The sequence below is a fragment of the Manis pentadactyla genome, chromosome 18, assembly GCF_030020395.1.
Source record: "Manis pentadactyla isolate mManPen7 chromosome 18, mManPen7.hap1, whole genome shotgun sequence".
NCBI lineage: Eukaryota > Metazoa > Chordata > Mammalia > Pholidota > Manidae > Manis > Manis pentadactyla.
The window spans coordinates 19,191,783-19,212,805 of NC_080036.1; positions in this window are offsets into that span (position 1 = coordinate 19,191,783).

Below are 21,023 nucleotides of genomic sequence, written 5' to 3' on the forward strand. Positions count from 1 at the left end.
TTGACAATAAATTTTATTTTCCCTATCTACTAAAAATTAAATAAATAAGGAGAAACAGAACTATAAAGGGGATGTGCACAAATGATCAAACCAGAGAACGAATTTGCTCTGCTTAAGCCAGATGACAACTTGAGTTTTATAGATTGGAATGTGGAAGATTTATATATATATGTCTATTTATATATATATATTTTTTTTTTTCTTCCTTTTGGATTTCACAGCTTGATGTTAAACCTGAAATATTCAGTTATTTGGGGGTGGATGATTTTCAGCAAAAGGGTTTATAATTTAGTAATTGGAGAAATAAGAGGTGCCTTTCCAACATGGCATTACAACTCTCTAATAAAATAGGGAAAATGAAGGTCTAAGATGACAGTCTTTATCAAAGTGTTTATAGAGACATTATATGTTCCCGTAATTGTTTAGGCCAGTGAATTAATGAATCCTCTCTGTAAGTCTCCATTTGAAATGATTTCGATGGTGTCTGCTGCTCGGCTGCTTTGGAAAAGCCTGTTGTCTGCAGCTCCGGAGAAGGGCCTTGAACCCTGCCATTCAATCCCTTTCAGCCCATCAGCTGAGTCTAATTGCCAGAAAGCACACGAGACCCCTGAGTCTGCTCGTTACCCCACCTCCTTTGAGGTTTGGAGGCATGAAAAGCAAAAGAGAAAAAAAGATCTCTTTTGATCTTCTGTTTCTTTCTCTCTCCCTCTCCCCTCTCTCCTCCTTTTTTTGTCTGCCCACTCCTACTCTGAGAATGACACATTTCTTTATAAGGCTTCTTCTCCTTCTTATAAGGACAATAATTAATAAGGCCTTTATAAAATGAGGCTTGAATTGGTGTCACCTCAGGGGTGGTCTGGGGCTCTGAAGTGAAACCTCGGTGGGCCCCGGCCTTGTCTGGCCTCTGCACAGGTCAGGTTTAAATACCCTGACCCCAATTTTCAGTCTCTTTCCCTAATGAGGCGATTCGCACAAGGATACAAAATTATACGAGGAGGGGAAGAAGACAAAGGAGCGAAGGTGTAGCTGACACCACGCTAGCCACATTTTATTATTATCTTTGTGCCTGTGACATCACAGCTGTGTGCGTCCGTACAGCAACGCGCGCTCTCTCTCGGTTCCCATGGTGAGCTTCATGGAATGATCCACAGACCCCCGGGAGCTGCCTGCTGCCTGACAAACTCCGAAAGGAGTGGCCCGTTGGAGCGAGTGACCAGTTTCCAGTGCCTTCTCCGGCTGTAGGACATTGCCAGGAGGGCTTTCTGAATTTCTGCACCACCGGTTTCTGTCAATCGCTTGGACAAAACCGCATTATTTGCACCCATATAATTTTACAGGCTTATCATGTTGACATCAAGAGTTTAAAACATTGTCCTGCATGTGTTATCTGTCCCAAATCTGGCTAAAAGAAGGCTGCCTTTAAATGCAGTAGGATGGGAACACAGCCTCTTGCCAAAGTGTCTTAAGAGGCTTTTAAAATAACTGAGTAACCGTAGTAAATTACATGTGTACTTTGTCCCAGAGTTACTAACAATAGGGTAGATGATCTCTCTGTATCCTATTTGACTCAAAACATTTTTTCACTAATAAAGTCATAATGACAGAGGGAAAGAAAGAAAGATAGGAAATTGGGAGTTGGAGTAAGAAAAAGAAAGATAAGTTTTTTTCTCCTTTTAGATTGGGCTTCTTGTTGCATCTGATACAATTCTATCAATTTTGAGAAGTTCTCTAGCCAGGAAAAAAGAAATAGAAAGAAAAAGAAATAGAAAGAAACCTACATTAAGAGAATCCAATGGAAATCCAGTCTACAAAGTCCAAATACTAATACTGAGTGCAGAAAAAAAGTGTTGTAAAATAAATATTATAAATCCAGTCATACAAAATGAAATGAAATGAGATGTTTTCCTTTTAAAATGTTTTTCCTATTTGTTACATGGGTAGATCTGTTTCATTTCTGCTCCTAAAGAATGGTATTAGATACTGGCAGATGTATTACAGAAAAATAATCACCATCCCAAAAGACTTGCTACACATTGACTTTGTGCAAATATGGGTAATTAAATAAGACCACTGTCTCTGAATAATGAAGGAGAGAAAATACACTGCAATAGTAGATTTTCTTATGACACGGCTGATCCTTAATAGCCTTTATCTAACAGGAAGTGCAGGCTGTCAGTGCACGCTGGTTAAATTGCTTTCGTCTCAGAATCTTGTTCATTGGTACCACAATGGTCTAGGAATTGTTTTGAGATTCAGGCAAAAAAAAAAAAAAATGTCAGTCAACTAAAGGATAAGAATCCTCTAAGAAAAAGGAATATAAAGTGGTACTAAAAAGAGGTAGGAAGGAAAGGTCCCAGTCTTTCAGGCCCATGGCCAGAGTTGTAATCTTGGCCCCCTTGTGTAGAGGCAGGTCATGTGCAAAGTTCTGGCCAATGAGCTGTGAGCAAAGTAGTGCGTTACTTCTGGACCAAGCACGTCATTGTCAGAGCGAAATCCCTCTGGACAGCTTTTTCCTCTGGTGTGATGCCTGGTCATGGTTAAGGTAGTAGTAATGCTCAGTCAATCTGAGTCTCCTAAGAGCATCTGTGCCACAACACAGGGGCCTTGCAATTTTAGGACTGTGTGTTAACATAGCATAACCTGTATATCTGGTTGCTGTAAAACAAATCCCACCCAACTGAGCTGAAACAAGGCCACTCTCTCATTTTGACTGGGGGCAACTACAAGCTGTAAGTGATGCTTGTATGGAGGGTAATTTTCCCACAGCTCAAAATTGTGGATCACCATTAAAAGTTATTTAAGCACGAGTCAAGACTAAAGAATGATGACTGGCCAAATTCCCCTTAACCGTGTAAAGGCTATATGCTTATAATATGGAAAAAATATTGAAGAGCAGGAAATGAAAGAAATAAATACCCATAGTATTTTTTGAGGAATCATTTTGTTCTTTTTGTGTATTTGATTTGCTTTTAGGAAATATTGCACATGAAATTGTGAGAATGAACATATCTGAATTATATATGGTACTGCACTTTGATGAGTAAAATAGAAAATCAGTAGTTATAAATACCTGGGTGGGATCATTTGTATATTTATTTCTGAATTATGAATTAAGAAAGTGTGAAACAATAAGGAGAGGGGATATCTGTGACAGCTGGAAAGACCTGCCATGCATGAAGGTATTCAAAATGTTAAAAATAACAACAACAAATAATAGTAATACTGAAATTTCACAGCAGACCAACCAAACCTATGGCGTGAATTCAGCCCTTCTGACATCAGTTTTTACTGCTAGGAGATGATGTCTTTGAACTTAAAGTGCTTTCAGGACTCTCTCAAGAGCTTCAAATATATATCACAGAATCCTCCTTTAAAACAACTTTTTTCACTATGAAATTCTTTTATGGTAGAAAGATTTTCATGATTAAAGATTGGTTCTGGCTGATGAGTGAAATCTGAAATGATAGTTACAACAAATTGTTGTCAAATAGACTCAGGCTTTGATTCTAGCTCCACCACTTAGACTGATGTGGCTTTTGGCACAACCCCTTCTGAGTCCCATTTTTCTCCTGGATAATGGTGGGGAGTAATAACACACACACAGCTGGAGAGTGGACGTAAATAACAGTGAGGGTCAGTGGTTCAAGCATTAGACCAGAGTCCCTGGGTCCACGGCTTACAGTTGTCTGGCTGGGAGTGGCAGTCAGAGAGGCACAAATGCAAGAGGAGAAAAAATGGCAAAGAAAGAGCTAGAGGCAGCATCAGAGAGGCAGAGGCTAAATTTCCTGGATTACAGATTGGAAAAAATTATCTTCTGATTAATATCTCAGGTCCACAAGATCACACTAGGTTTGAGTCCCCATCCTTTGATGGTCTGGAGGAAGAGGAATTTTTAAGGACTGAGCCCTTTGCCCTGGACTTTTTCATGTTGTGCACAGCTACTGGAAGGGATCCTGACCTTTAGCCTTATTAGCCAGGCACCAATCCAAGGAGGCCACCAGATGCACAGTCCACAGGCAGTCATATCAGATATTTGCCTGAGTTGCGAACCCTCCTATCTCCAATCATCTATCCCTGTGGCGTGCGCCATTAGTTGTTATTTCAAGCTACAATAGGGTTCCTTGAAACAATTAGGAGTCTTGGAAATAAATCATGTTTTTAGAATGACTCTATGCTGAGTGTCTTTCTACATCCAATTACTTTTATGATTTTTTTTTGTCAAAATTGCCACTTTTGTTTCCTAATTTGAGAAATGGATTCTTAAATCTCTACATATATCTATAAATGGGCTGAATGGCACCCACCTTACAAGGTTAGGAGGAATATTAATACAAGTAAAAATGCAGCTAATTTATAAGTGGATATCAAGTAGGTAAAATAAAAAGCCCCAGATTACCAGACCTACAAGTGCTTTGCTATGATAATCTAGGAAAATATTGTGTAAAAAAAATGGATAATAAAAGGGATTTAGGGGGGATAGCACTTCGTACCAACAGATGGAGCTCACTCTAGGTTACCTGAATCTTTCTCTTCACACAAGAAATACAGGAAGAGAAGAAGCCATTTGACTAGATCTCCTCAGCAGCCAACCCCTCAGAGGCGGATAGAAGTGGAAACACAACCACCTCTGTATGAATATCTGTGGTGACTGAACTTGCAACAGTGACAGAGAATTGAAAATCCTCAAGGTAAGAACCAACATTAGGTCAAGAAAATGGTTAGGTGAACATGGACCACAGGAGAAAAGACCTAGTTTGGTACAGAAAAGCGGGCCAAGAAATTGGCAGGCCAAAGCAACGACTACCGTAATTTTTGAAATGCAGGTTTATTATCATTTATCTGGAATTCTCTGAGCCAGATATGTTTCAGAATTCAGAGGTCTCAGATTTTTGGAAAGGCACATTATCTGATGACCTCAGTGCGGTCTGAGGCAGCCCCAACTTCCCTATCATTACCTAACACAGTATTTCTGATGGAAACACGTGCCTAGTCCCTCTGAATAGGGTAAATAAACATGCAGTGGCAGCCTCATGGTAAGGCACGTCAAGGTCTATCACCCAATAAATTACAGAGAAACAAAACTTTTGGTTTCATGCCTCTTTGGAGTTTGGAATTACAGAAGAGGAGTTGCAGGCCTTCATTTACGGAGTGGGATTGCTGGAGTTTACCAGACCCAAATGATGATCAGGTCTATTTGTTACTCACCAGCGCTGTCTGTCTCCCACCACCCATCCATCTGAGAACATTCACGATTTCATAACCTGTTATGTCATAGAGGAGTTTAGTCATTTTTTTTCACTAAATCTCTCTATTAATGTTTAAGTCCTCATTTCAAAATCCCTACCCTTGCTGAGACATGTGTCCTGAAGGTAACCAAGAAGAGATGTCCATAATAAGGAAGTGATTCCCAGAATGAATGGGCCACATGAGCAGTAACCTAAAAGGAAAGACTCCTAAAACAATCTCTACTGCTACATGAAGAGCACCTTCTGTGCCCTTTGTAAACTATTGCATGCCCTATGTGTGGCCAAGGATCCCACAAACAGTGCCCTCCCTTCCCCTGCCACAGAGGGTGTATTTCCCCTTCTACCACTAGGACAAAAGGAGAGCTTCCTTTGTATATGCATATAACTCTACCAAGGCATTTTGAAATCCCATATAATTAGGAGGGATACTTTTTAGAAGATCATGTACTTCGCTACTAAAAACCACCAACTTGAAAATACCATTTCAGTCTCTTATGCTTGAACGGAATCCACTAATCGTATCCGAAAATTCCAAAAATCTCCTGTGATACATTGTATAGCTTTTTCTGATTTGTTAGTTTAAAATAAACATTCTTATACTGAGTTTACCTGGTAATGCATGCTGTTTCCAATTTTGAAGACTTTGGCAGCACATTCCAGTTAAGATATGGGCTCTCTCCTTTTGATAATTGCTGTGTGTATGTGTATATCTTTTTAAATATTTGTTTGTGGTGCAAAAACTCAGGAATGGATGGGCAGGAGAATGTGTACCAAAGATCAGAGAGATGTGAAGAACTAAGACTTCAAACAAACCCCTCTTGGTTCTATGCAAATTAATTCCCTAATGTAAGGTTATAACTTTTATATACTTTTTAACAAAAAGAAATCTCCCTAGTGTCAAGGCACTAACTTTATAATTTTCTTTTCACCCTCGCTGACTCCCAGCAATGGTGTCAAACTTAATTAACTTGTGGCTTAACCACATTTAGAGTGTTCCTGAGCCAGTATCTATTAAGCAAGTGACTCAAAGTGAGGGTCAAGGCTATTTTTTCCCTCAAGTGAGTCACAAAAAGTGCTTTGCTGTGTAGGTGGATGAAAAATCAGCCAAAATATACAAAATCCCTGAGTCTGTAATGGATTGTCTTTTTTTTAAAAAAAAGGTTTTAAAATGAGTTTTCTCTTTTTTAGTTCCCAAATGCATGTAGAGGGAATGGCAATATAGTCATAGGTTTGAAGGCCAATATTTGGTGTTCCTTTTTGTCCATGACTGTGCTTGTTACAAACACAACAGAGATAATACTGAACTCTAGTTCTTGATACTATTTTAGTTTTAAGCGCTTACATGAACTTCAATGAAAAGTGTTATCATTATTTCATTCACTATGAAACTGCATAAAAACTGTAAGTGTTTAATTGTACAGCATTAGCCTTTGGTTAGGAAATTGATTTGTGACACTTAAGGTAGGATTCAGGGCTATTGCAAAAGTGTGTATATACAGATTCAATTTTCACATAGAAAAGGAAATTATTCACCATTATGGTCACCCTACAGAAATCAAGCTACATGTGGCAAAAGAAAGCAAGTCAACTTCTCAATTTCCACCACTTTATACAGCATATATTTTTAAAATGTCATTATATCCCAGAACAATGTTGTCGGGTTTCCCTTCATATATCCTAAACTACAGCAGAAGTTTTAACAGCTAAAGATGAAAGTACACAAACCCTTTCACAAGTAAAACTGCAGCAATAATAATAAAAAAAAAAAATCCATAACTTCATTTTTTTTTCACAATACCGTGATTCACAACTTGAGAAATTCTGTGGCGAACTGAAAGCCAAAATAAGCTGATCTTCTAGATGGCAAATAAAAACGCCGCATATGGAAACGCCTTCTGATCGTTCTCATGATATGGAAACTGCGTGTTGAAGAGCTGTGTAGTGAAAACACGCTCATCGCCTGTTTTGAAAGCGTGTAACTGGAAGCCCATGTGCTCACCTCTGTAGAGGGCTGAGCGGGAGAAATCGCAGTACCGCGTCCCTCCTTGTGAGGTCACCCACCGCTAATGAGCCATAATGAGCCCAGAGATGCTCACAGATCGGGCATCAGCCTGTAAATGCTCACCCACCAGGGTCCCATCAAGGGAAGCTACTTAGACTAGATCCTAATACAGACATCTGTGCTTGTCTCCACTCAGATGCAGCGCCTAAAGAGAGTCACGTGGAAGGATTCTTTCTTACCTGCCATAATGTTCCTGCACATTAAAAAAAAAAAAAAAGAAGTCAAAATATGTGTAGGTTAAAGCATTATGTTCTCTGGGAGGAGCCATTATTCCTTTGATGATACGATTCTTCATTTAATCTCCCATGATTCTCTTTACAAAGTGTGAAATACCTGTGTTCCCCCACTACCCGGTATTAGAGCAGAGGAACGTTCCCAGTGGCTGATGATACCCTTAAATAGAAAACAAAATGGGAGCTTGGCGTCGTTGAGATATCTACCCTTCGTAAGATTGGCAGCAATGTCAAACTCACCTTTGGACACTCAAGAAATGTTGCCTTAATTGTTGTAGAGAATCAAAAACCTATTTTTTTCCATATTCTGATATAGAAGAAAAGTCAAAGAAGGCAATTTTAGTTCTATTTAATAGTAGGATTACTGAGCAGTTTTCTCATGAACCATAGGTTTCAAAAATTTAAATATAGATACACAAGGTTATGTGCAAATACAGAGCTTATTCCAGTGGCATTGCATGCTGATTTTATTGGGATTAATATATTCATATGCTTTTCTTTTCAACTAAGGCCATCACTAATGAAATGGAAAAGTTGGTCCACTTCAGTTTAAATTCAGTGGTCAGCCGTGTGGGTGCACCTGAAAGTGGGCTAAGTGCAAAAAGCAGGGAATAGGGAGGGCAAATGTCACAATCTGCCACCTTTGATCCATCCCTACTGGGTGGGAGAGGCAGGCATGATAGATAGATTTATATAGATATAATAGATGATAGATGATAAATAGATGATAGATAGATGGTAGATAGATAGATAGATAGATATAGATGATAGATAGATAGATAGATAATGATAGATAGATATAGATAATAGATAGACAGATAGATAGATAGATATAGATAGATAGATATAGATAATAGATAGATAGATAGATATGATAGATAGATAGATAGATATAGATGATAGATAATGATAGATGATAGATAGATAGATAGATATGATAGATAGATAGATAGATAGATATAGATGATAGATAATGATAGATGATAGATAGATAGATAGATATGATAGATAGATAGATAGATAGATATAGATGATAGATAATGATAGATGATAGATAGATAGATAGATATAGATAATAGATAGATAGATATAGATAGATAGATAGATAGATAGATAGGTAGATAGATAGATGATACATAGATAAAGAAATTGAGGAAAACAGAGTAATAGGTGCAAAATGAGCATTATATCTGACTCCAAAAACCTTGAGGAGGAATGTTGATTTTTACTAAGATTTCTTTGGGGGCATAGTGATGGAAAATGGCTCCTTTAATCAGGTATGGTAACACTTTCTAGAAATTCTCTTTACCTACCCCTCTCCCCAAGGTTACCCTTTGTGACTCTACTTTAGTCTCTCTGTCTCCAGAAACCTCCTCTCCCTCCAGCACTTAGCCTCCCTGTGTGTTCTCTCTCCTCTTCCCACTTCTTGGTTCCTTTTCTTTCTTCTCTCTTCCCGCTATGCCTCTTAGGCTCCAGATGGAACCATCTTCCCTTCTCTCTTCTTCAGTTACACATCCCTACCAATCACTGTGATGAACTCAGTAAAGACAGTCAGCAGAACAACTGGGGGAAAGATTGCAAACTATGTTAAGTTTACTGAAATTTGTTAGGTAGGTTTATTGAGATGTAATTTACATAGAGTAAGATTCATCCTTTTGAGATGGAGACTTTGATGAGTCTGGACAAATATGTAGTCATGTCACCACCACCCCCATCAATAAATAAGTTGTTCATGATCCTGCAAAGTTATTTTGTGCCTCCCTGCAGTAAACTGTTTCTTTCCTATCCTCCCTGAAAAACATTTGGTTCCTGGTTTTGTCTTTTCCAGAAGTCATCTGCATGAGTTTCCCAGGCTGCTGTAACAAAGCATGACCAACTGGGTGGCCTAAACAACAGAAACGTACTGTCTTAGAGGACAGGAAGCTGGAAGAATGAGGTCAAGGGGTCAGCAGGGCTGGTTCCTGAGGGTGCTGAGGGGAGGAGCTGGTCCAATCTTTTCTTCCTGGCTTGTAAATGGCGGTCATCTCCCTGTATCTTCACACCAGCTTCCCTCTATGCCTATGTATCTTTTCCCCATTATCCCCTCTTAATAAGGATACTAGTTATATTGGATTAGGACCATTCCAGTGAACTGATTTAACTTGATCATGTCTGTAAATACACTTCTCTCCAAATAAGGCTGCACATGGAGACACTGGGGGTTAGGACTTCAAAATATGAATTTTGGGGGACACCGTTACACTCATATTTCATGTAAGTGAAATAATATACTATATATAGCTTTTTTCTTTGGTCTTCTCTCATGCAGCATACCACTTTTGAGATTCACCTGTTTTGTTGCATATATTACAATTTTGTTCCTTTTTATTTCTAAGCAATATTCCATTTTATGGATATACCACTCATTAGTTGATGGGTAGTCCAATTATGTCTAGTTTGGATTATTATAAATAAAACTGCTACAAATATTTGTGTATAGATCTTTGTGTATACATATATTTTCACTAGGTAATATCTAAAAGTGGAATTGCAGGGTCATATAAATGAGTATTTACTTTTATAAGAAACTACCAAACTATTTTCCAAAGTGTTTGCACTACTTTGCATCCTTGTTCACAGTATAAGGGGCTTTGGTCTCTCACATCTTCACCAGCACTTTGTAGTGTCCATTTTCTTTAATCACCATTTTTGTAGGTGTCTTATAATATTCCATTGAGCTTTTAATTTTCATAAGCACCTTTTGATATGCTTATTCTTTTGTCCTGTTTTTACTGGATTATTGCTCCTTTTATTGAGCTGTAAGAGTTCTTTATACATCCAAATACAAGACCTTTACACACATGCTTTGCAAATACTTCTCATGGTTTGTGATTTGTCATTTAATTTTCTTAGTAATGTCTTTCAAATAGAAGAACAAGTAGTTGTATTTTAATAGTTTGTTCTTGTCTCAAAAACAACTGAAAAAGGGATTTCAGGTCTGAATGTGTGGTTACCAAAAATGGTTTACTAATTCTACGTGTTGAATAAAAATTTAATGAAAAAAAAAAAAGAAATTTTGTTGTGACAGCTCCTTCTTCCTGCTGGAGACCCTCTCCCTGCCAATGCCTTGAAGGTTTTATCCTAAGCTCAGTGTCTATTATATTAATACTACTCATACCATATCTCCTGCAGATTTGACATTGTTACCTCTTCTTTTTTCTGCTCTTCCTAGTCCACTGGCTTCACCTTCTCTAAACTCTTCTCAAAATCCTCCACATCACCTTGATTCCTAACCTTAAGGAACTCCAGGGTGAGCTTTGTGCCTCTCTTTTTTTTTTTAAATCTGCACTCATTCCCCAGGGAACAACAGTCACTCATGTGGATCTAGTACTACCTATAAAAAATATGAACTCCCGAATTTCCTTCTCATCATTCACATAATTTCCAGGCAGCAGAAACTATCAAACTTCTCAGGTATAAAGTCTGGACACATTCCATGTGTCATCTAAGTCTGGAATGCAATAAGGACTTATATAATAGGCTGAGTAATGACCCCAAGGATGTAAGGTTCTAATCCTTATAATAATATCTTGAAAGACAAAGGTGAAGCCTAGGTGATTCAGCTGAGATGTTGAGATGGGCTGATTGCCCTGAATTATCTGGTTGGTATTGAATATACTCACAGTGTCCTTATAAGAGAAAGGAGAGAGATACTTGGACACACAAAGGAAAATACAAAGTGAAAACAGAGGCAGAGACTAGAGCAATGGGGCCACCACCCAAGAATACCAGCAACCACTAGAAGCTGGGAGATGCAACGATCATCCCTTAAAGCCTTGAGAAGGAGTGCAGCCTGCCAACACCTTGATTTCAGCTCAGTGATACTGAGTTCAGATTTCTGGACTCTAGAACTGCGGGAGAATAAATTTCTCTTGTCTTCAGTCACCCACTTTGTGGTAAGCTGTTCCAGCAGCCACAGAAAACTAATGCAACTTACTCTGAAACTCTGTTGGCTGAACAATGAAGATAGGGCACAGATGTGGATGACCTGGTGGGCTGAGGGTCTGTTATTCCCTAGTTGATGATGATGGTCTTAATAAAGATTAGAGATGACACGAGAATATCAGGGTGAGGAACTTTCAGTCTGCAGGCTAGTATTGAGTCCACTGGGGGGCCATACTAACATCCTAGATACATGTGTCTTTCAAGAGCACATCCTTTGCTTAAAGATAAGATCAATATATGTGATTATATACATGTGAGAATATTAATGTCACATTTTATTTTACAACAGCAATATAACAATTCTTAGTGTTGCTTTCGTGCTCTTATCCAAGAGTAATGTGTTACATTTTAAACTTACTGTCCCTGAGTGGTCGTAGGTATACAGATTTTAGTGGTGTTACTAAGCAGCCTGATCATTTCAGAGAATATATGAATTAGACCAATCAAAGTAACATAAATTTTAACCAACAACCTAAAAACAGAACTATATAGTACTGTGAAATTAATAAATGCAATGGATATCTAAATTCCAACATAAAAGATACAAAATAATATATCAACAGAAAAGCATGAAATGAGGCAATGTGAGTTCATGACAAGTGGTCTAGAGTAGCATCAGCAAGACTGATAGTCTCCCTTTCTTCTTTCTTTTTTTTATTTTGGTACTTGCTGTGTCACTTGGGACTTGTCCTTCGGGGATTCTGGGACATATCTCCTTCACCTGGAAAACTCAGTCTTAACCTTAGCTAGTTAGTCCCAGTTCTAACAATCTGTGATCCCATCTGAATGTTTTTAGAATCACTTGTACCTATTATTTTCAAGATGTATTTTCTTCATAAACAATCTTTGTCTCCGCATCATGCAGTCAGGGATTCCTGTCGCTTCTCTCCTGCTGGCTTCCCTGCCTCTGGCCAAAGCGGAGCTGACGTCAGGAGCCCACCCTGCAGGGACAGCAGAGTGCCGTTGGGTTCTCTCATTTCGGACCCTAGGGACTAAGAAACATCCCCGCCTTCTCCTACTGTTCGCATGAATCTTAGAGGAATGAGATTCCTTCCTGGTTTTGAGCTGCCATAGAGCTGTCACACTGAACTTCCCCATCACCTCCTGACAGAATCTGGGTAGGACCAGAATGAGTACTATATCTACAAAAGCTAATTTGGGGAAGTTAACTACACTCTATGCCCTCTATTTCTGTTAAAGTCAGCACTGATACCTAAGCCATCCTGACTCTAATATCTAATACTTCTGTGATTTTAAATGGCATTTTCAAATATCCCTCTCCCTCTGTCCATTTTTCTCTCATTCTTACACACACAGGTATGAATGATGCAGCACATATATATGTATTCTCTCTTAGTACTCTCCTTCAAAACAATCTCCATGGTGAAATCTTTAGACATGAATTCTCCCCAAACTGACATAGTATATTCACATTCATATCGGAAATGTGCCCAATCTACCTCCACTGATATGTGTTTTATTTTCCAACCTTATAAGAAGCACTGATACTTAGCTTCCATGAGAAACCCACATTTTTCCTTAGAAGATTCCATTAAACTGCCCTGTTCTCTCAAAAGAAGGAAATAGCTTCTCAACAGATAATGGCTTAAACAAATATCTTGTCAATATCCATTAACAGATGAAACAGAACAAAATACAGTTGATCAACAGTTCAGAAGGATCATGATGTAAACCACCATGTCCACACAAGGGCAATGATATCTCAAGATATTTCAGATAACTGGAAACACAGAAGTAAGGGTTAGACATATTGAACTTTGTACCACTGGGTGCCGTTGATAGAATAAAGTGTAAGGAGGAAGCCAATCACCCATTGGTGGAGATTATAGAGACCAATGACACTTAGAGTTTACGGAGACACTAGTCCTAAAGTCTGACATGTTTAACATGAGGCAAACAGATGAGTATAAGTCTTAACTAATATAATTCTGGAGAAGCTCCTTACCCTTTACAAGAGAGACTAACATGAGTATGACCAGAATAGAGTTTTGTGAAGCAGAATTAAGATGTGAATGGAAGACGTTCTTAGTGCTGTGTCTCAACACAGCAAACACTCCATAAATATCATTGCCAGTGACAGCCGTAGCAACAATAGTGTTCATGCACCAAGTGGGGGTCTGGAAGTGAGGTGCTACACAGGAGTGAGGGGGATATGAGGAGAGTAGAGTCTCTGAGGTTAGTGTAAAGCATGAAGATGGGAAGGTAATGAAACTCAGACTTCTTGAAGAAGTCTTTTCTGTTTTCAGAGGATTCTAATTTTTCAAATCTCCATCTCTGCTAAGAATGAATTCTACATTACTAAATTTCAAACCTCTGGTTCAAATGCTTCTCTCTGGAACAACTGGGGCTGAATAACACCATTTTAAATTCATTCAAGAGCCATACAATCTGACAATGTCTTTCAAGAGCTTTAAAGAGATATTAGAATATAACATGCTAACCCACTTCTAAGATCCTTTCATCAAAAAATATTCAAGATAGAGATAAAGATATATACCAGACATTTGTTTCGGCACTAGTTACAATAGAAAAAAAACTAAAACTATCTAAACAGACCACAGTAGAGAAATGATTACATTAGATGTGATATAGTCATAAGATATAATATTGTATATCTATTTTAAAGTTTTAGATACAAAAAAGAAATATATAGATAGAAATATGTATGTTCTTACTAAACCACTGTTAATTTTTGGATTTTGTAAACTTGGGTAATGTCTGCTTTACTATATATATATATTTGTATATGCATTTGTTTTACAAATTATAAAAATAAAATTTTGTAAATAAGTTAAAACAGTAAAGTCATATTATAAGTTATGAAGTGGTCAATTAATGTGTGTTTTGACAGTCATTGTGTGCCTATTGTGGTCCATTCTGAGGAAACCAAAACATACAAAGCATTCTAACCATCTATAAAGATCCCAGGAAGTAATAAAATTTCATGTAAAAGTTCTTATTCACTTAGTCATATGTATTTATCAATGCATATCAGTTTAGTTCTAATATTCATGTTTGGTCCTTTACTAAATCCATTCTTCTAACAGAAAGAAAAACAATATTAGCATTAATGATTAAGCCACCAAAGATGAATAAATTAGAGAATGTGAAAATTATTTTAAATATATCTACATGGAGAAATACAATGAAGAATGCTTAAAATGGCAAATATGAATGTTTTTACAAATAATTATGGAAAATATCATTTAAAATGTTTGCTAACAATGAGACCCAATTACTAAATGTATTGAAAAATTCTCTAAATGCATTAACATTTATGATCTAGAGTTCAATGTTGTGAATATCTTCATTTCAGATACATATTAATTAGATTTTCCTATATTTCTTAATTGTAAAATGCATTTAATCAATGTTCTTTTGAGATCAAATTATCAAAACATTCATTTTTATTATGAAATGTTATCTATTTTAAATTTTAATCATTACATATTTCTTATGTTTCTCATTTTTAAATCTTATTATTGCTTTGTTTAATATATCCAAAGGTCAAAGCGAAAGAGCCATGAAATTATTCATGCAGAATATGTGTAGCACAGAGGATTTTCATAGAATTAGACTTAGGGTCTGAAGATAATGAGTTGAATTTTATTTTTTACCATGGTGCCAGTTGTATTAGAGAGAATGAGGTATTTTTTGAAAAGTTTGCTCACATTAATAAATTGTTGGGTGTTTTGTTCTTCTGCACAGTGCACCTATATCAGAGAAAAAAACGGAGGTCAGGATTCTGAAACATGGTGACATGAGCATGGTCACCCCTTGGACTCCCAGCATCCCTAAAACAAACAGCTGCTGAGGCCCCTACAAAACTGGGGTCAACTGAAGTCTTAGGCTGTGTCAGAGCTTCTGAGGAAAGAATCAGTGTAGCTTCTCTCCCCAAGAAGGTCTCCAAGACAGCTTGGGAGACCAGTGTTAAAAAGACACATGGACTTCTGGTATGGCAGTATGAAGAGTGCTGCAGACCAGCCCCCGAATGAAACTGGTGAAAATCATAAAAATGACTGTTTAAAGTCTCTAGAAACAGTTCTGAGGATATAGAGCACATGAACAAATATTTAATTGAGAAAACTTCCTAAAACTTGGTAAGAACAGTGAGTCTGTGGTGTTTGGACCATGGCTCACTCCCTTTATCTCCCATCCCAGTTCAATGCGATGGGAACTCCAATCCATATGGGTACGATGATGACCAAGCCAGATACTGAAGGATCAGTGGGAATTCAACAATATGTGATGCATGGCAGAGGCAGTTTGGGGGGATCAGGAGTAGCATGAAGTTACAGAAAATGGCCAAATCATGAAGAATTTGTAATCTGTGCAAAGGAGTTTGAACATTTATTCATGAGAAAAAGGGAGAGTTACTGAAACACATCAAGGCATGTGATCGGATTTGGAAGAGGTGCTAGAAGGTGAATTCAATATAGAGAGCTAAGTATGAGCCAGAAACAGAGTGGGGTAAGAGGAGGAAGATGAGATAAGTGGGCACTAAAAGAATAACCTTGCAAGTAAACAAAATGTACCCAACAGGGCTCATTTCTTTGACATTTATGATAACTGCTTCCCATTTAATAATTGCTTCCAGAACTTTCATAAGCGATGACACCTTACGAGCTCCTCTAGACTTTGCAGATTCTCCCTCTTCATATATTTAGTCTTGCACGTAGGGATACTTGCTCACATTTAATCTTTTAGCTTGCTCCTTATAAAGGCCAGTATCTATCCAGCTTTCTCAAATTTGATCAACCTTTTCTCTTAGCAACCTTTATTGTTATTTACCTGGACTAGAGATTGAAATATAAATTTTAGAAATTATTTTGCTTGAAATAATTTTTAAAATATGATGTTCTGAAAATAATCTTACAATGATGAGACTTTAAATTTCTTTTACCAGTGCTTTTTCTATCTGTTCTGATGATAGGTTTTATCTTTCCTCTTAAAAAATATATGAAGAGGAAAAAATAGTAACACCATAAGCAGCCTATTAAGGTTGGCTTTAATTCAAATAAAGTTAAAATATTCCAAACCTGACCCTAATTATACTTGAACAATTGTGTAAATTATTTCACAGGAAAGGAATCTATTGGAAGAAAAAAACCTCATGACAACTTCTTTGTATCCTTGACCTTTTTCTTCTTGGTGCACTTTCATGGAGAGTTCAAATGGCATTCCCCAAATTGTCATCTATTAAACAAAGCGATTTGAGCAAGTTTGCATATGAAATATTGTGAAAATAGATTTACCCAAGTTGAAATTATTTTAATGTCTTAATATTCTCAAATTGCCCTCTGGACTCAGTTTTGAGTATTTGAGGAAGAATGCATGTCATGTATAAAGAATTTAGGAGGAAAACTGCCTTGTGTACTAGAAGAAAATAAAGATCCAGCTCCTACTCTATCAAGAAGTCTAAATATAACCCTTCTCTAACACTCTGATGTATCTGTCTTATTTCTTCTTAGTTAGGGACTTCAAGTAGCTTTCTCATCATAGTCTAGAAATAACTCCTGTTGGAATATCTTCAGAGAGGGGTTAACATATTGATAAATACAGTTAAGTGCAGCTGAAGGAATTTGTGATTGATGTAGCCCCAGAAGGAAATAAGGGATCTGGAGACAAGTTCAAGCATACCAATACGCCAATCATCGCAAATGGATATAAAGGGTGGTAAATGTGGGTTATTCACACAGCAGTAAGCTGTATCAAGTTACCTAAGTGCCATAACTGGATATAATAATCACACACTTGTCTTAATGTGTCACAATCTTAACAGGAGAAACCACTGTCCACTTCAAATGGAGACAGTCTGGCAAACCTGATCAGATTATTGCTGCCATTATTTCAAGCAAATTAACAGGTTACAAGATTGTTCACCTTGTCTGACACCTTTGTGAAGTCTGACAGCCTGGGCTTCAAATGAGAAAATACATCTGGCTGATTTGCAATGAGCTCACCTGAGATGAATCCTTCAGTCCAAAGGGTTTCTGCATAGGTATACTGTTAGCAATGAGAAGCTTCCTTGGGGTCAGTTTAGCAGTTTAGCACTAACCATAGTTGCTATTTCATACAAGAGTTCTCTGGAGTAGATGAGTTCTGGGGTAAGATTTTTGAAAAGGGCAGTTTGACCGTTCAAACCCGGTGTAGCTACACTCTGTACCAGGGCTTTCTCCGCAGAAGTGATGGCTTCTCTGTCATCATCAGGGAACAATAGATAGCTCTACAGAGAAAAAAGCTTTGAGTATCATTTACTAAACTGTCACACCTTAACTAATGGGAAACCTCAGTCAGTGAGAGTTGGGAGGCCAAGAACCCTCCTCAAAACACAGTTATTTTCTTCATGCCAGAGTACAATAAACATAGCTCTACAATCAGTTGGTTCCTCAGTGTCTTTTAACTGTGCCTCAGCTATGTATTTCCAGGGTCTTTGGTGGACATCTGTGTGTGTGTGCACGTGTGTCTGTGTGAGTAAAGGGAGCACTTGTATCATGCTTTCTGTAGCCGCCAGGTATTCCCAACAGCTGCTTCCTATCTCATAACCCTTTTTATCTCAGCTTATATATTATGTCATTCAAGACGTGCAAAGGAGGAATGAATGGTCCTAACACCCCACCTTCTTCTAAGTCTGGGGGAAATGTCTTTTGTTTCACATTGTCTATAAGAGCTGAGGGAATTCTGCCTCCATTTTAATTCCCTCTCTTTTAAAACTCTCAAATCCCTTTTTTTAAAAAAATGCCCAACATGAAAATATTATCTTCACTATGTGGCTAGAGCTTCTGAATACTACATGTCTTTAATTCTGGAGCAAAAAAAGCATCATTACACAGAAGTTCCATGGAATCACTCAAAATTCTCATCTCCTAGGCTTAGGAAAACATTAAATGAGAAACTTTATTATTAAAATATTTTGGAGTCTCTCCAAGACCTACCTATTTGTCTGGCTGCCTACATTATATGCTGCCATTTGTTGGAATTTTGGAAGCAGGACAATGTGCTTAAAGGATCACAGGCTTGAAGGCATATCCTCATGTGTTTGAAAACTGCCTTGGCTATTTAATTGCTTTGTGACATTATGTCATCATGTTAGCTGAGTTTATACCTGAATTGGTACCTGTATCTATCAGCATTCTAAATGAAACATATGGTACACTCAAATTGGGGCTGTTGAAAACCATCTGATGAAAGGACTATTTACAAAGAATTTCTGAATGTTTGTTTTATCACTTGCTACTTTAGTAAATTCTCAAATTTATATGCGACACATCTTCCTTTAATTCTTTTTAAATAATAAAACCTTGAGATGATCATATGGATTTATACTTCCTTTGGTTGTGTTTTATATAATAACAATTGATTTGTAGATATTTTACCATCCTTGGATCCCTGAAATAAACCCCAAGTGGTTGTGATGAATGATCCTTTTGATTTATTTTTTAATTTGGTTTGCTAATATTTTGTTGAGGATTTTTGCAGCTATGTTTATCAGGGTTATTGATCTGTAATTTCTTTTTTTGTAGTGTCTTTGTCAGTTGTACTATTAGAGTAATACTGGCTTCATAGAATGAGTTTGTAAGTTCTCCCTTTTCTTCTATTTTTTGGGGTACTTTAAGAAGGATGAGTATTAGCTCATCTTTAAATGTTTGGTAGAATTCACCTGTGAAGCCATCTGGTATTGGGCCTCGGATTGTTGGGAGTTTTTTGACTAGCACTTTAATTTCATTAACTACTAATTCATCTGTTCAAATTTTCTGTTTCTTCCTGGGTCAGTCTTAGAATATTATGTTTCTAAGAATTGATCCATTTTCTTCTAGGTTGTCCAGTTTATTGGCATATAATTTTTCACAGAATTCTCTTATAACTTTTTGAATTTCTGTGGTATTGGTTTTATCTCCTTTTTCATTTCTGATTTTTATGTATTCCCTGCCTCTTTTGTTCTTGATAATTCTTGCTAAGACTTTATCTTGTTTATCTTCTTAAAGAATCTGTTGTTGGTTTCATAGTGTTTTTTTCCTATTGTTTTCTTAGTCTCTATTTTATTTCTGCTCTTATCTTTATTATGTCTCTCCTTCTATTCAATTTGGGCTTTGTTTATTCTTCTTTTTCTGTTACAATGCAATTTTGAGAAAGAAGAACAAAGATGAGAGTATCACACTTCCTGATTTCAAGCTATACTACAAAACTACAGTAACTCAAATAGTATGGTGCTGGCACAAAAACAGATACATAAACCAATGGCACAAAATAGTCCAGAAATAAACCCACACATACATGGTCAATTAATATATGACAAAGGAGGTAGAATAAACAATAAAGGAAAAGTCTCTTCAATAAATGATATTGGGAAAACTGGAAAACTATATTTAAGAAAATGAAACCAGATTGTTGTATTACACTGTACACAAAAGTAAATTCAAAACAGATAAAATACCTAAATGTAAGACATGAAACCACAGAACTCATAGAAGAAAACATAGACAAGAATCTCTTGAACATCAGCACGAGTAGTTTTTTTCTGAATACATCTTCCCAGGCAAGAGAAGCACAAGCAAAAATAAACAAGCCAGACTATATCAAACTAAAAAACTTCTGCACAACTAAGAAAACCATCAGCAAAAAAAAAAATAAATAAATGTAACATAATATATGAGAGACTATATTTCCAAATGATACATCCAGTCTGGGGCTAATATCCAAAATATATAAAGAACTCATACAACTTGACACCAAAAAAACCAAACTGAAACAGAACCCTGAAATAGCCCAATTAATAAATTGGCAGAGGACTTAAATAGACATTTTTCCAAAGATATCTTGGAAAAATGGGAGATGGGCAAAACAGATGGCCAAAGGCACATGAAATGATGCTCAACATCACTAAACATCAGGGAAATTCAAAGCAAAACCATAATGAGATATCACCTCACACCAATTAGAATGGCCACTATCCAAAAGATAAGAAATAACAAGTGTTGGTGAGGATGTGGAGAAAAGGGAACTCTCCTGCACTGTTGGGGGAGAATGTAAATTGGTGTAGCCACTATGGATAGCAGTATGGATGTTCCTCAAGAAACTAAAAATAGAAATACCATATGAACCAGTAATTTTACTTCTAGGAATTTATCCAAAGGAAAAAAATCATCCATTTTAAAAGATACATGCACACCTTTGTTTACTGTCACATTGTTTACAATAGCCAAGGTATGGAAGCAACCCAAGTGCCCATAAACAAATGAATGGATAAATAAGAAGTAGGTACATATACAAAGCAGAATATTACTTAGCCATAAAAAAGGAAATTTTGCTATTTGTGACAATGTGATGGACCTGCAGCATATTGTGCTAAGTGAAATAAGTCTGAAACAATATGGTATAGTTTCACTTATATGTGGATTACAAAAAACAAAACAAACAAATAAGAAATGAACTCATAAATACTGACAACAGACTGTTGGTTACCAAAGGGGAGGGCTT